Here is a 13,966-nt window from a genome sequence, read left to right on the forward strand (position 1 = left end):
GGAATCTGAATATCCGATTAACTCAAACTTAGCACCTTTAGGAAACCAATGCCATATACTCAGAGAGTATTTCAAATATCTCAAAATACGCTTAATGACCATTAAATGACATTTTTTAAGTGATTCTTGAAACCTTGCACACATCATACACTAAACATGATATCGGGTCTAGAGCGATAAGATAAAACAAACTACCTATCATTGATCTATAATGTTTTAAATCAACCGATTTACCTCCCTAATAAAGATCAAGATGACTATTTATTGACATGAGAGTCTTGATAGGCGTTGCATCTTCCATACCCAACTTTTTCAATAAAGTGTTCAAATATTGTGTTTTGCTAATAAATATGCCATCTATGAGTTCCTTGATTTGAAGTTCAGAAAGAATCTCAATTATCCAATCGTAGATATTTTAAATTTCATAGTCGTTATTTTTCCAAATTCCACACAAAATTTTTGGTTAGTAGATATAAATATGATATCATCAACATTAGTTTGACATACAAAGAGATCATTTACAGTGGATTTAGTGAACAAAGTAGTATCAACTTTTCTAGATTTGAAGCTTTTTTAAACAAGAAAATATTTAAGTCTCTCATACCATACATGTGGGTCTTGTTTAAAGCCATAGAGAGTGTTAGAGAGTTTATATACATGATTATGCCTTTTAGGATCTTCAAAATTGGGAGGTTGTTCAACAAAAATAAGTTTACTAATTTTACCATTTAAGAAAGTATTTTTCACATCCATTTGATATAACTTAATATTATCAGATGAAGCAAATGCAAGCAAGATTCTAATAGCCTTATGTCTAGTTATGGGAGCAAAAGTTTCACAAAAATCCAAACATTCAACTTGAGTGTATCCTTGTGCAACCAATCTTGCTATGTTTCTCAGAACAATTATATCTTCATCTTGCTTATTTCGTGTGGGGGAACCGTCCAAATAATATTCTAGTTAATCACCAAGTCGATCATCTACATAATCACGACTTCAACGATTAACTAGAATATCATCTTTGTAGTCCCAACACATGTTTTGTGCCCAAGATCGAAACACATGCCTTTTCAACATAAGCAATCACAACCAAGCTTAACAAAGAGTGAGTAATTAAATCATATTATAAATTCTTAATCATTTACAAGTTTAACAGTTTACAACAAAAAAGATATAAAAGGATACTAAAACTAATCAACTTCTAACCAAAAGAGAAACTACGCAGCAGAAATAAAAGCTAAAGATAACAAAAGGTGGGTGAAGCTACATGCCCTTAGGCTTCACCCCAAAAGCGTGACCTCTGAATAGTTACCTACTCATTCCCGCCGCTAGCATCGGCGGGCGTGAAGTAGCCAAACACCGCCTCTTCCTCACCTGCAAAACCTGTAGTGCAGCTGAGTACGAAGGCACTCGCAAGACTTAATCCATATAGGGTTCATATAACTAACCCGACTCCAAGGATTATTCATTGGGCCATTAGTAAGAAAAAAAGGCCACAAGGTTGCTTAAAACATATGCACCCGCAACCTAGACACATGTGTGATCATCTAAACATAACCAACATACTCTTCCAAACCTGTAACTATTAACCTACACATGAGTATAAATTGAACCATAGTAATACATCAATAGCCAACCATCAACATTACCCAATATACCATCCATACCACCATCCCACATTCGTAACTCTATGACCGATGAAAATGAATAGAAGCATGCTCATGACCGAGAGCGCAGCAATTCGAATTATTTTTACACCCTGCAGGGGGTACTCCTTTACCTACATGACTCAAGGACTATACGGCTCTCGTGTCCACATAGGCCCACGCGAGGGGGTACTCATGTCAACCTTCCTTAATAAGCCCCAGCTGTTTGATCATGTGCCGATAGGTGCGGGGGTCATCCATAACTACTCTCGAAGCAAACTGGATACCCCTACAAACCTGCCCGCTCACACCATCGACTCGCACTCGAAAAGGCCACAACTACAACGATATTCGCTTATCGTTCCCATATGCGATATGTAATAAGTAAAAAAAGTGCTAAAGCCAACTGCACCGACGGACGGTGCTTAACCGATGCAAAGTGGTCTATGGTGCCCGACTTCTCCTGAACTACCCCGAGGAACTCCTCTGTGGCAGAAGACACCCCTAACATCGCTCACATCTCGTCTCATCCTCACATCTCATCCAACCATCGACATCATAATCAATATTCGTGAATAATAAGTAAGTCCTAAGCTCGCAAACAATGGTTGCACCATCGCTTGACTTGTACTGAGGACTTATGCATTGCTAAGCATTTTGAATAACTTTGAAGTTTGACATCAACAATGTTATCAAGGCTAAAATGATATGGATCATCAAATAACCAAGGTAGGACAATGCATCGGAATAGGTTCTACCCATATAAGCCCGACATCGACTCATTGAACATGCAAACTTATATAAAGCATAGTTTATCAATTTTAGACTCCACAATCCAAATCAAAGGGTGCAATATGCTTAGATGCTTGCCTTACTGCTCTGGGTTTTCCTGATACTTCCCGCACAACACATGCAAAACTCCGAAAGGTCGGCGTCGCCTTCACCCGCTTGGACCGGCAGCGCAACGCCCACTAAATGAATCAAAATGCAGTGCATAAACCAATGAAAAACACGCAAATGATGCATGCTTGAAGTATAATAGAGCGCCGAGCTTCAGAAACATTTGCAAAAGACCACTACGTGATTAGGGTTTCAAAATTTGATACCCCGGACAAGGTAACCTAAGTATATCTAACTTTAACAGGCTAACGGTTAGACCGACGTAGAGGTGGTGATCTGACCAGCTGTCAGCAGAGAGTTTTGGCCTCTGACAGTCTGATCGTAGGCATGGTAGCGGTCAGATCGCCCATCAACGGTCAGACCGACCCAAGTGGTAGTCAGACTCCTGTATAAGTTTTCAATTTGGATTCTCCGGTCCCAACTGGAGGTCATACGGGCCCTAGCGACGGTCAGACCACCAAACCTTGCCGGCAGTAGCTTTACGGGGTCGCCAGCAAGGATTTTGATGAGACCTTCGACAACAAAGGGTACCAAAATGCTCTATGGGATTAGTGGAGTGTTTCTAAAGTGATTTGGACATCATTCATCGAGCTAAACTCAAAATACCCCATGGATTGGATCTAGGCTAGGTTTAACTTGGGCCTAAATGACACGAGGGTTGAATCGAGCTCGGAAACAGCGGGGAAACGGTAAGGGATAGCTCACCTCAGCTTATGGAAGCTTTCTATTGGATTGGAATGCTTCGGGAGGCTCCGATTTGTGGATCGGCTCCCAGAGTGGTAGTGAAGCTTGCGGTCGATGAACGGGTCTTCAACGAGAGAGAAGAGGGGCGAAACTTAGGTTAAGTCCTCCGGGAAGCTCGTGGGAGTTCCCACCTTTGATCTTTGGCCTTCAAACGCGACGAGTAGAGCTCTCTTTCTCTCTCTAGGGTCGGGTGGAGGGAGGGAGAGTGAGAAAAAAGTGAGAGGGAGAGAGCAAAAAAAAGTGATTAATCCACTTACCGAGCCTCTGTGTGCTGGCGGTCAGACCGCGAGCTCGGGCGGTCAGACCACGTGAAATCCATGTGGTAGCCCACATGGCAGCGCACCTGGCGGTCATATCGCGGGTGATACCGGTCAGACTGCGAGGGGGTTCTTTTGCTGAAATTTTCCTAAGTCTTCTCTCATCATCTTGCTTCTATTCTTTTCCTTCTCCAAGGTATATAGGGATTCTCCAAAGTGCACTAGACCATCTCTAAGGTGTATGAGACATGTTTAACTAGTTTTTGATTGACAAACACGTGCAAGCACATGTGATGATGATTATGCATGCCTAATTACTTAACTAGCATTTTAGGACGTGATATTTCAAAAGACCCAATTTGTGCCAATCACACAGTGATCCCTTGGATTTGATCTTTCTACTAATTCCTATATATTATTATGGGTGAAGTTATTTAATTCTTTATGTATTGCATTCATCCTATCCGAATCATCAATTGTACTTGGTCAAGAATTCATGCATGGTTCTCTTCTTATCACAAAAATCCTCAACCTTTGTATTCTTAAATTTGGAGCCATTGTCACTTCTTATTTTCTTGACCTTGAGTTCAAATTCATTTTTTGGCACTCTTAACAAAACTTTTGAAAGTGTTAGATACAATAGTCTTATCATGTAAAAAGAATACACAAGTATAATATCTAGAAAAATCATCAATAATGACAAGACAATAACTATTACCTCTAATACTTACATATGTGGTTGATCCAAATAAATCCATATGTAATAATTTCAATGGTCTTGAGGTTGATATGGAGCACTTTGTTTGGATGTGAATCTCCACTTGCTTTCTAGCTAACAAGCGCTACACAACTTGTTCTTTTCCAAATTAACATCCGTCAACCCAACCACTAGATCATGCTTCAACAAACGATTTAGTTAATTCATAGAATATGAGCAAACCTTCTATGCCAAAGCCATCATTTGGATGACTTTGTAAACAAACATGTGCTTATGCTTGCATCATTAGAAGAGAAATCAACTAGATAGAGATTACCATACCTAAAGCATTTGAAAACTAAACTATTATCCTTCGTGCTAGATATAATTAATCATTAGGAGAAAATGTGCATAAAAGACCAAGATCATATAATTGAGCAACAAATAATAAATTAAAATTTAAACATTCAACTGTAAGACATTTCAAATGGACAAATCATTTGAGATAGTAATTTTACCTAGACCTTTTACTTTTTCTTTGTTATTATCTTCAAAAGTGATTTTGTCATATTCTGATCCATCATTGCTCATAGATGCGAACATCAATTGATTTCTGGTCATGTGTTAAGTGCACCCATTATCTAGCACTCAATGTCTCCCACTAGACTTGCAGTTCACCTATAAACAAAGTTTAACTATTTTAGATACTCAAACTTGTTTGGGTCCATAGATGTTAGTTACCAAGGTTTTAGGTACCTAAATGAAATTTCTTTTAGCACCAATTATAGAAGTGTCAATAAATCTTGCTTTAATGCTACCATTTGGATATCTCTTAAGAACATAGCATGATTAAAAGATACATATTGATTATCCTTGGTGTCTTTGCAATCTTTTTAATATGCTCAATTTTCTTGCACTTTATGCAATAACTGCTACCCTTCACATAAGTGATTTTGTGATGGATAAACGCTTTCTTACCCTTCTTTGGAACATACCCTTCTTGATGAAGAACTTTTGACTATTCAAGATATGTTTAATCTTAGATTCTCCAATATAGCATCACTAAATCATTGGTTAGTTTTTCAACCTTTTCCTTTAACTTATTGTTTTCATCAACAAGTAAAGAATCATTGCAAGATATAGTTTTGGGATAGAATGGAAAACTAAGCAAATCATCATGAGAAGTAGATTTACTCATATAAGATGAAATAGACATGTCATGAAGGATATTGCAAGAGATACTCATATCTACTTTGGTTTTGTTGGCTGTATGAGCAATGAGAGAATCATGAGCTTCTTTAAGTATCTCCTGAGTTTCTTTTAGGCCCTCATGAGACGTCTTTAGCTCCTCATAGGATTCTTTAAGAGAAGTGTATTTTCTCTTCAATTCTTTAAACTTTGTTCTTTTTTTGCTCATGTAGTTATTAAAACCATTTATTAATGCAATAAGATCATCATATGAATATTCATATTCATCACATAATATCTTAGAGTCACCATTTTCCATGAGACAAAAAAGTGTGGAGAAGAGTGAAGGTGCATCATTGATGGCTACAACAGCAAGATCATTTTGAGATAGCTTTTATTCATCAGAGTCGGAGGTTGAGCTTGCATCTTAATCCCACTCAACCTAACAAGCTTGGCCATCTTTCTTGTTCTTGTAGTACTTCTTGAGCTCTTTCTTGCTGTCCCTTTCCTTCTTCTTCTTGGTATATTTTTATTACTTTTTGTTCTTGCAATTTGTGGCGATGTGTCCCTTTTCACCACATTCAAAATATCTTTTTTCTTCAAAAGGGTTTCTTTTGGAAGATTGACCCTTTTTACTATATCCACCTTCATATCTTTTTTTCTTCTTCAATTTCTTGAATCTCTTCATAAATAAAGCCATTTCTTAATCATCATCTTCATGATCATCATTATATCTTGATGCTTGAGCTTTGAATGCAATATTTTTTTTGACTTCAAGAGCATTATCATGAAGACATTATTGTGACTTCTTGAAAATGTCATGAGTGGGAATTTCACTTAATATCTCCATTGGGGCTATATTCTTCAAGTTTGATCTTACAAGCAAAGTCACAATAATGTCATTTTTATTAGGTAAATCTCTAAGAAATTTATGAGAAAAATCAACATAGGATATATCCATATCAAGCCTCTTGAATTCATTTATTATGTTGTTCAAATGATTGAATATTTTGGCAATACTTTCGTTTGGTAACATAACAAATTTCTCAAGTTACTCTTTGTAGACAAAAAGTTTTGCATCCTTAACCATAGTTGTCCCTTCATGGATTTTCTTGAGTCTTTTTCCAAATTTCATGAGCTATCTTAAGCTTGCAAATATGATTAAACTCATTAAGATCCAAAGTACTATAAAGAACATTCATAGCTTGAGCATTAGCAAGAGTATTATCTCTATCTTCAACGGTAAGATTATTAGGATCAAGAATAGCAAAATCCTTATCCACAATATCCCATCGCTTATCGCCCATCACTTTAAGATAAACTGTCATTTTATCCTTCCAATAGGTATAGTTTGACCCTTTGAAGAACGGTGGCTTCCACACATTGACATGAACATCACTAACGATAATCCTACTTTAGCATGGTTAAATCCGCTATAAAAAGAGTCATAAGATCTGATAGCACTTGTAGGATCAAGAATACCAACTAGAGGGGGCTGAGTATGCGGTTTCAAAACTAATTGCTAAGTGAGCAAATAAAACTTGCGGAAATTAAACTAGAGATCACTAGAGCAATATAAAGCGACTACAACTATGTCAAGGTTTGCAATTCTAGGGTGACATACAATAATTTATATTATAGGAAGATAAATTGCATGAGGTAAATTAAATGAAAGTAGATTGCATAAGAGATATCACATGGAAAAGATAATGAATTTATCCCGTGGTATCGGTGATTTGCCGATCACCTCTAATTTGCGTTGAGGTGAGTTCAAGCTTACTGCTGCTCTATCAAGTATGCAATTCTCACCACGAGAAGAGCATAACACCGAGCAACTTGATCTTTAGCCGGATTAGAACAATGAACTCACCTTAACATGGATTAGGGGTGATCAGCAAATCATCAATACCACGAGATAAATTCATTCTCTTCTTTGTGATATCTCTTCTGCAATCTACTTTCATGCAATTTACTTTATATAATTTATCTTCCTAGAATATAAATTGTTGCATGTCACCCTAGTATTGCAAATCTTGACATAGTTGTAGTCGCTTTATATTGCTCTAGTGATCTCGAGTTTAATTTGCTCAAGATTTATTTGATAATTTAGCAATTAGTTTTGAAACTGCCTATTCACCCCCTCTAGTCAGTATCCTTGATCCTACACTCAGTCCAAACTTCTCTCTCTCTCTCCCTTCTCTTTTCGGCCCACCTAGCAAATCGGCCCAACCTCCCTCTCCCCCCTCTCTCTTCTTTCTCTGCCCGGGCCGCCTAGCCTAGCTAGCCCAGCTATCCTCCACCTCTCTCTCTTTGCTAGTCACCGATAGCCAGGCCCCACCCATCATCTTTCTCTCTGCTCTCTCTCCCTGCTTAGTCCGGCATCAGGAAAGACAACGGGGATGCGCACGTGGAGATGCATCGAGCCAAAAACGGATTCACATGGGGATGAGCCAAATAGATTCGCCAGTGGTCAAGGAAGCTAAAGCCCGCGCCAAAATTTGAAGAGCCCAAGTGCAACTAGCGAAGAACTTTGAGCTTAGTCCACTAGTCAGATCAAATTCCTTTAAATCCGAGACAAATTCACACAAACAAGCTTCTAGAAGGAGATCAAGAGAGTTCTAATCTTTCCCGCAATCAAATTACCCAATTTATCTCTAAGGTAGCCCATTTGAATCCCAGTTGAGCTCGAGATAGCGTGTACTGTCACTGAACTCCGCCTAACCCTAAACCAATTCAATTACTAGCCCATATGCCCTCCCATATATAAATAGCATCCCCTGGAACATCCTTAGATCATCCCACAGCTTTTGCCCATCAAACCGAGGCGAATCCACTGCTAATTGCCCAACTTCGACAAGCTTCGAGCACTTCTATCACACCTCGTTGTCACTAGCTTCACTAGAGCCTCACCGACGTCGACATGTGCCCTAGGTGAGTTCGCCTTTCTACCCTGATGCTTTTCCACTACTTCACCAGAGCCTTGCTTTTAGACCATGGGAGCTCCACTCCAGCGAGGTTCTAGCCACGCGCCACAGCGAAGAAGTCGTTGCCGCCTTCTGTCGAGCAGGAGGCAAGCGTGAATGCGTGTGAGCCATCTGATCTGATTGAATGGCCGAGATTAGATCATCTCATACCCCTTCTTCCAAACACAATCAATACTTCATAATCTGAGTCAGCATGCTCACATGGCTGCCACGTAGGCATGTTTGTTCGACATGTCATGCCACATCACCGCTAGAAGCTAAGTCAATAGCCAGTCAGCAATTATTTTTCCTTTTAAATTAATTAATATCTCTATTGACATCATATATGTTATATGTTGCATAAATGGTTTTTTAGTATAAAAAATAATTCTAAATAATAATAATAATTTTTAAAATAATTTTAATAATGTTTTTATATGTTTATTTATTTTTTAATAGTTTTATAATTTAAATAAATGCTAGAAAATTCCAAAAATATCCTAGAAAATCCTAAAAAATCATAGATGACTCCGGAAAAATTCTAGAAAATTCTTAACAACATAATTTTATCTGTAGTTAATATTTTTGGTCTTGTTTTAATCTTTTAGAACCCGTAACTTGTTAACTATAGCTTTGTTTTGACCCGTTCTTTCGTCAAATTTTTCGAAAAAGTGTGATCTTGTGTGTGATGATGTTTGTTATGTAATATTTGGTTCTTTTTGGATCTTGGTATTTATGTGTTGCCTTTTTACATTTGTTTGCGAGTAGATGACAACGTTTTAGAGGAGTTAGAAGATCTGCAGGATCAAGACTTTGAAGACACAACTGAGTACAGTGAAGGAAAGTTGTGTTCTTGTACATATTTATCCTATTTTTGCTAAATATTTTGTTTTACAAATATGTATGCTAATAATTTGTCATAAATCCCAAGAATTTGGTTTTATCCTAGTTTTTTCTTATTATCCTTGTTGCCATAGTTAGGGTTTGGTTTATGGAAAGTTAAATGATGCTTAGCCTTGCTTTAGGGTGATGATCATGATAATTGCTCTACGAAATTTGATATTGATCCTATGCAACAATGATAAAAGATGATGGCATATTTTTGTAGCAATATGGTATAGGGATTTGAGCATCTGGTATGATGATATTGGTACAGGTTGTACGATTGAGATGTGTTAGTCTTGCTCAAATCTAAGGGCCAGTTCGTAGAGTGATCTTTCATTATAAATAGTGCAACCACGCGCCTAGTATGGGACGGGCCTAGCCAATTAATTTGCATAATCTTAGTATTGTGCAGGCATCCGGTTGTGTGGAACGAAAAGGTGTACTTATAGGGCGTTCCATTGACGCAAGAGGGGGCTTGTGTTCATGAGGTGTAGCCACGTGACAGTAAAACCTTACCTGGTAGACACATGTTGAGAGTTGCATTGTAAAGGCTTTGTAGTGGATTCCTAGCGCACACCTCGGGAGTGTGTAAGAGTTTTTCATCAACCAACGAATTGCTGTAAGTAAAGGTAGGAAGAAAATAAAATTTGAACTGGGTGATTTAGTTTAGTTGCATTCAAGGAAGGATAGGTTTACAGAACTAAGAAAATCAAAGTTGATGTCAAGAGCTGATTGACCATTTAAGATAATTGAGAAAATCAATGACAATGCATACAAATTGGACCTACCTATAGATTTTGGGGTTAGTCCTATATTTAACATTTCAGATTTGAAGCCCTACTTGAGAGAAGAAGAAGAGCTTGAGTCAAGGACGACTCTAATTTAAGAGGGAGAGGATGATGAGTCCATAGCTCATTCGGATACGATCAATATTGCCAATAATTCTCAAACCATACAAGGTCTAATTACAAGAGCATGTGCACGACAATTAGACCACTAGATGAACTCGTTTCCTGCTGTTCATGCTTCCTTGGATGGATTACTACTAAATTTTTGAGATGTTTTATTGCTTAGGAACGTGGGAGAAGCACCACAACCTTACCCGGATGTCACCCCTCGAAGGCCAAGTCTACTCGGACTCAAGGCTGAGCTCTAGTCGTGGTTGTGATCGTGGTCAAAGTCATGATCATGGTCGAAGTTGTAGAACAGTACGTCAGTAAAACGAGCATAACTCTCTCATACGAAGTTCATTTTAGGCGATCTTGGACATTCTGAAAAGCTTACGATGAGCCCTTTCCAATGGATATGAGCTCAACCAAATATTCCTTATGGCTTAGTTAGATTCAAATAAATAAGATATTGCACCACTGTTTTGGACCTAGTTGGGTCTTGGTAATCGTGTTGAGATCAGAGTCCAAATTGTGTACGCCTCTTTTCACAGCTGCATAACCCTATGTCGACCTCATCATGTCCTCCTATAAATATACAGTAGCCGTCATAGTTTAAGCTCGGGTTTAGCTTAGATTATTTCGTTTTAAACAGTTTCACCGTTTATCCGTTTGTTGAACCCTAACTCGAGTACTTCATTGGTAATCAACAATATTCAAATTGCATCTACTTGTTCTTGCTTGTGTTCTCGATTCGCTGGTAGAAAAAACCTTTTTGATGAGGTCAACCGTGTCTTGGCATGGTTGATAACCACAGAATAGTGGTGTAGTAGTTGCGATGGTTCTTGATCTGTTCTGATTGGAGCCTTTGGATCATCAACATTGAAACTCCACCAAATCAACTTATCATATTACCTACAGAAGATTGGGCATCCCGAATCAAGTGATATCAGAGCCTAGGTAATCTCAGTTATCCCCTTTGTTTAGTTTTGTTCCATTACCTAGTGTTCAGAAAATTACCCCACAAAAAGATTTAAATCATAGTTATTCCACTGTCCAAACCACTTTGTGCCCTTCGCAATTTTGTTTTTAGTTTTGCGTTGTTGAGTTTGAGCCCATCGTTGGTGTCTTTGTTGCTGGTTAAGTCATCGTGTCCTATTTTTCTAGCATCGAGTTATTGTCTATTATAGCCGAGTAGTCACCCCGACCACCCACTCGGGGTTTGACCAGTCATTTCGACCACCCACACAGGGTTCGACTAGTCACTCTGACCACCCACTCGGGTTCCGACCATCTAGTCGTCGTGATCACTTAGTCGGAATCACCCACCATCTCGGATCCCACCACCATAGCCAAAACAGAAATAGCCAAAGTTTAGAGAGAGATAGAGTATCTTTTTATTACCTTTATACCCTGCTCTTCGAAAAAATTTGTAATCCGTGTACCTCATTAGTCTTAGAAAATGGAGTAGAAGAGTTTTGAGTTTGTGTTACATTCCGAAAAAAAAATCAAGAAGCAAAGAATTTTAAAATAAGAGCAGTCTGCATTACGAATTTTGTTCTATTGTGCTTGTGTTTGTTATAGTTTTTGGCTTGCTTAGCTAGTTCTAGGAACGTGTTTGGGCCAGCAACTGTGACGAGTACTGTGGAATCTTATTCAGCTTTGCTAATCTATTTTCAATTATTGCTATTCCTTGCTACTAAATACTGCCTGTCCAAGCTACACCTTCTCTCGATTAGAACAGTTTCTTCCCTTGTAACTATCTCACTCGCACCTGATAGGTACAACGAACCAGCCACCGGTTGTGCCAACTGCTGTGATTGGTAAGAGCGTTGTAAGACGCTTGAGAATGTGTGACTCCACTTCACTTTCCACCACCTAGTAGTCAATAGGGATAATATCTTTTGTTATCTTCTATCTGCTACTAACCATAGCATGTGAAATATCGGATGCGAAAGAGTGCGTTTTGAGGGAAACACTCACAATGCTGTTGGATAATCATCGACAAACTATTAATGACGACATTATAGTGACTCAATAAAAGCATTACAATACTCAATACACGCTTTGATCGATTGGTTAATCTGCCAAAAAAATGGTCTAGTGGATCCTCGTGGTGAAGCTCATGAAATAGAGGAGTCCGTCGAGGATGATGAAATTTTGAGGTAAGAATGTGACACCTTTGATGAACGACAAAGGAACCGATTGAATTTCAAACGTCAAGGTATAAGATGTAATAATTTTCAGCAACATAACCCACGTATTAATAATGATCTATTTGCTAAGGTTAAGTTTGCTATACCATCTTTTGAGGGTACTTATGATGCTGAAAGGTATTTAGATTGGGAGATGACGGTAGAACAGAAGTTTAATGCTTATTTAGTTCCTGAAGTGCATAGAGTTAGGCAAGCCACTAGTGAATTTAAAATTTTTGCAATCATCTGGTGAAATAGGGTATGTGTTGAGGGATTAACACTTACTACATGGAACGCTTTAAAGGTTGCTATGCGTAACAGATTTATTCCAGCTTCTTTTAAACGTGATTTACGTAAGAAATTACAGCGCTTAAACCAAGGTGATAGTTTTATAGAAGAGTATTATCAGGAGCTACAAATTAGCATGCTATGTTGCGATATTATTGAGGATGAAGAGGCTACAATTGCACGTTTTTATGGAGGATTAAGGTATAAAATTCAGGACATAGTCGATTTCAAAGAATATGATAGCATTCTTAAGTTGTTCCAACTTGCATATTTGATAGAAAAAGAATTGCAGGGACAACAACATAGGGTAATTTGTTAGTGTGCAGTCTAATTTGTTTATAGAATTGCAGGCCAAGGAACAATTTTGGAAGCTCGACTACTTCAAAATCAACGCCGGATCAAGACAAAACAGCCCCACATTCAGCTTCATGGTCTTCTGCCCCCTTTTCGAGTAGGGCACGTTCAGCAGTACTCTCGACACCATTACATGCTCCTGAGGTAAGCAAATCTGCTAGTGTGCAGGCTCTAGCGAAGAGCTCTTCTTCGGTGCTTCGACCGGTCACCGAGTGGGATTATTTGCCACCGATGTAAGGGAATAGGCTATGTCATAAAGAATTGCCCAAGTCAGCGAGCGTACATTGCAACAGAGGTAGGTGGATATGTAAGTGCTAGTGATGTTGAGGATGAATATGCTCTTGTAGCTAACCTTGCAGATGAAGAGGACAGACACGAGATAGATATCAACCATGAGGAAGAATTCGATGCTGCTGCCATGGAGAATTATACGACCCTCAGTGTGCAGCGAGTGTTAAGCACTCAAATAGAGCAAACGAAACAGCTACAACACCATAATCTATTTCAGATGTTTCTAGTAGTCAAGGATCACCATGTTCGCATCATTATTGATGACAGAGATGCAACAATTTGGTAAGTTCAGATTTGATCGAAAAGCTTGGCTTACTGACAAGAACCCATCATCACTCTTACCATATTCAATGGTTCAACAACATCGGTAATGTGAAGGTAATGCAAACGGCTAGGGTGGATTTTTCTATAGGTTCATATTATGATTGTGCTGATTTTGATGTAGTACCCATGCAAGCATATTCTCTTTTGCTAGGTCGACCATGAGAGTATGATACAGATACAACACATCATGGTAGAAGTAATAAGTACACCCTTATGTATAAAGGAAAGAAAATAATATTTCTAATTTTAACCCCTGCTAAAAAAATTATGAAATGTGAAAACGAGATAGCTGAAAATAAGAGAAAGCATGAATCTAAAAATCAGCAAGTAGGGAAACAAAATTTTCC

This window comes from Phragmites australis, chromosome 15, assembly GCF_958298935.1.
Source record: "Phragmites australis chromosome 15, lpPhrAust1.1, whole genome shotgun sequence".
In the NCBI taxonomy this organism is placed as follows: Eukaryota; Viridiplantae; Streptophyta; class Magnoliopsida; order Poales; family Poaceae; genus Phragmites; species Phragmites australis.